This window comes from Malurus melanocephalus, unplaced genomic scaffold, assembly GCF_030028575.1.
Source record: "Malurus melanocephalus ecotype Western Australia unplaced genomic scaffold, MMel_1.1 scaffold_252, whole genome shotgun sequence".
Lineage (NCBI taxonomy): Eukaryota > Metazoa > Chordata > Aves > Passeriformes > Maluridae > Malurus > Malurus melanocephalus.
Window position 1 is genome coordinate 1,049,400 of NW_026623484.1, and position 3,299 is coordinate 1,052,698.

General features: G+C 50.9%; 1 protein-coding gene across 2 annotated transcripts in view; it reads left to right on the top strand.

Annotated features, from left to right (window-relative positions):
• Positions 1-809: 809 nt before the first annotated feature.
• The window catches only part of PDCD4 (programmed cell death 4), an 18,569-nt gene continuing 16,079 nt past the window's right edge, over positions 810-3,299 (top strand). Inside the window, exon 1 of one of the 2 annotated variants that reach the window (XM_057375539.1) lies at positions 810-951. The gene's annotated coding sequence lies outside the window, so the exon portion shown is untranslated. The remainder of the gene's footprint in view (positions 952-3,299) is intronic. The other variant, XM_057375541.1, reaches the window with a different exon arrangement.

Consider the following 3,299-nt stretch of genomic DNA (forward strand, 5'->3'; position numbering starts at 1 on the left):
AAGGTGATTCTTCTCCACCTCGCAAGGGCGCCCAGCCCTGACAGGCGCTGCACACCCAGGGCTGCAGCACAGCCCCGTTCCCAGCTCTCAGACGGAGCTGCACGAGAATGTTCAAAAGCAGCTCTAATTACTGAGCATTTTAAAAAGTCAAGGCGTGTTTTAGTACCCTTTCAACCTGGAGCTGACGCTTCCTCATGAGGAATAGTTTGCTGTGCTTGCAGTTCATTTCATGAAGGCACCTTTGCCGAAGATGCAAAAATAAAAGTAGTCTGAAGGGAAAGAAAGCAGAAGGCCWAGAGACAGGCAACTGAACAGAGCAGATTGATTTAACAGATATGATAGGTTTTTGCTGTCTGCATTATGTGTGGAAATTCTTATTCCAAGTGACACAGTAACAGACTCGACTGTAATCAAACAGCACTGCTGAGGTGTCAGGAGCACAGATGCTGCCTATCGAAAATATTTAAAACAGAAAGTAAAACTTTGAAAAATCCGCAGTGGGGAGCRCAAGGGGAAACGCTCGCTGATGTTTCTAACCCAAGGCAACTTCTCKCTGCTTTTCACTGCTCTCTCTGCTGAGAGAGGGTCGGAAGACCTACGTGAGTGACCCCAGCGACAGCCCAGGCACAGCTCGGTGAGAAGCAAAGGCTGGGAGCAGGGCAGCCCCCAGACACGCGGTGCCTATTGTGCACCAGACACCGGGCGGGGGAAGGGCTGCTCCACGCGTTTTGGGGAACGGCAGCCAATGGATTCCTCCCCTGGGTGTTACGGGAGGGCTTGGCCAGCATATGAGAAAGGGAGGGGAGAGTTTGAAAACAACCCAGCAGGCTCTAAGGAAGGAAGGCTGCTAGAAAGTGACCCGCTCGCCTCCGTGCAAGCATTTTGCTCCAGGTGATCGGCGGCGGTGGGGCTGGAAGCGCAGCAGGGCCGGGCGGCTGTGGCGTGGCACAGGTAACCCGGGATGCAGGTGTCGGGCAGCGAGGAACGGCTCAACACCTCTCACACGCTGCAAATCCACCAGGAACGGTGCAAAGAGTTTGGGGTTGTTCTTTTTTTTTTTTTTTTTCTTTTTTTTTTAATATGGGAGAAGGAATTCTGCTGGTTTGTTTTTATGAGGATTTTGGTGCTATGTTTGCTGTTAATATGTCTGGAGGAGGAGGGCAAGAGGGAGCGAGCAGGTCTCTACAGCTCAGAGGTTAGCATGTGATCAGCTATCTTCTGGTTATTGCAAGCAGCTTTGGGGTTAGGAAGGCAAAAAGAGGCGATATCTTTTAGTAGGCTGGTTGATGCAGTGGAGAAATACAAATGATCTTTCATGCGCGTCAGCTCTTTTTCAGGTCACATTGCTTTATAAATCAGAAAATGTATGCAGATGAGATTTTCAGTGACTGATAATACAGCTGCTAATAGAGATATTCAGCAGAAGAAAAAAAAACCCACGCAATGTTCTTGTCTGGAGGTGTGCTGGATGGTTTGGGGGTTTTCATCTTCTTTTGACTACTGACCCAGCTTTTAGGCCTCTTGGAAGTGATCCGGTCCTAAACTTTAGCCGAAAATCCTCTAGCAATTTTCTGTGGTGCTTTAAATTCTGTAATGGGCATTCTACGGTATATTGTGCCATCTTCTCTTGTGCAGGTTCTGGTTACTGTTACTGCTCTCTGTCACCTCTTTACTGAAAAAATCCCTTTCAAACCCCACTCTGCCTTGCAGGGGAAGGTGAATCCCATGATCARTGTTAATGGCTAGCATTTATTTTCCAGATCTTGGGGATGACACTGTGGTGGTTCGCTTGGTACGCACTAGTTAGCCGAGGTGCAAAGAGCAAGCTAGGAAATATTTTTGATTGATGGGGAAACAACATTTTTTGAGGCTGCCTCTGGGTCGTGTGTGAAAAGTCTTGTGTGAGCACGTTGGACTGTTCTGACTTGAAAACGTCTGCAATTTAGTGTCTTCTGAGCTAGAAAGGTTTTCTTTCTGTCATTTGTCTGATGGGGAAAGTATCGTAAAAACATGCAGTCATGCTGCACATTCTTTTAACAGATAATTGTTGTTTTAAATCTTAAACCCAGTTTGGATGATTCATGCAGAGCCCGGCCAGTAAATGGATTCAGAAGCTCTTACACAAGAGAACTTTGGCATTTATTAAAGTCAGAAGTACACCAATCTAGAGTAGAATTATACTGGAAAGATATGCAATAATACTACAAAAGTCAAGTTATAATTTGGTTAACTGAGGAGGTTTCTCTTGCTGGCAGCTGGAAAATCCTGCAATGCACAAGTACCARAGCAGAAGGGATCTGTACTTGCTTCCCTCATTGCTTGGGCTCTCCGGAGGGACATTTAGGGAGAGAAAACAAAGGGTGAGCTGAATTTTGARGAGAGACCTGAATGGAAGCRAAACACATGACAATGAGAGAGAGAAGACTGTCATCTCYAATTAGGTGTGTGCCCTCAGGCAGTTCGTATGGAGTAAACAGGGTAAATGTAAACTAAAACAGGGTGGAAAGTTTGGAAGGCCGTGGACGGGCATGCACAGTTTGGCTGTCAATCTTAAACCTGCAGCGTGTTCAGGGTTTCAGCACGGGAGAAGGTGGCTGCAGCACCTCTTSCCATCGATTCCCTGAGCAGCAGGAATCCCGTCTGCCAACTCTGAGGCAGCTGCGGTGCTTCCCMKCCGCCCTGCCCACAGCCCTGTCCCWGMGCTGAGGGAAGGGTTYGTGTGGGGAGGGAGCCGAGGGCCTGAACTCCCCTTGTTAGCAGAGACGAACGCACACAGAAAAGAGGTAATATATTGTTTTTCTGATGGTTTTGCTTCAGAAACGTGAAATAATTATTCTTAATTAACGAAGTAGGACAGCACGTCGAGGAAGAGCCAAGCACGGCTGCCCGGGTGCAAACGCCCAGCACCCCAAGGCGGGATGCGAGGAGCGGGTCTCCCACATCCCGGGGGCCGCAGTTTCACACCTGCCCCCGCCAGGGAAGGGCTCAGGCGATGCTGTTCCGCTGTGGGCGCTCTGGGCTGCGCCTCACAGGAAATGGACGGCGCTGGTCAGGTGCCCCTCAGCCGCCCACTCCCCTCCCCGCACCAGTGGCTCCTTCCCGCTCCCCCCCCGCCCCCGCCGACCCACCCGCGATGGTCTCGCCCTCCCCGCTCTCCCCCGGCCTTCCCTCCAAGGGAACGCGCGCCGGGCTCCGCCCACAGCTCCCCCCGCTCTCCGATTGGCTGCGGGGCTGGCGGCAGCCAGCCAATAGCCGCGCCTCGGGTGGCCGTGTCGCTGGGGCAGAAAACGCAGGCAGGC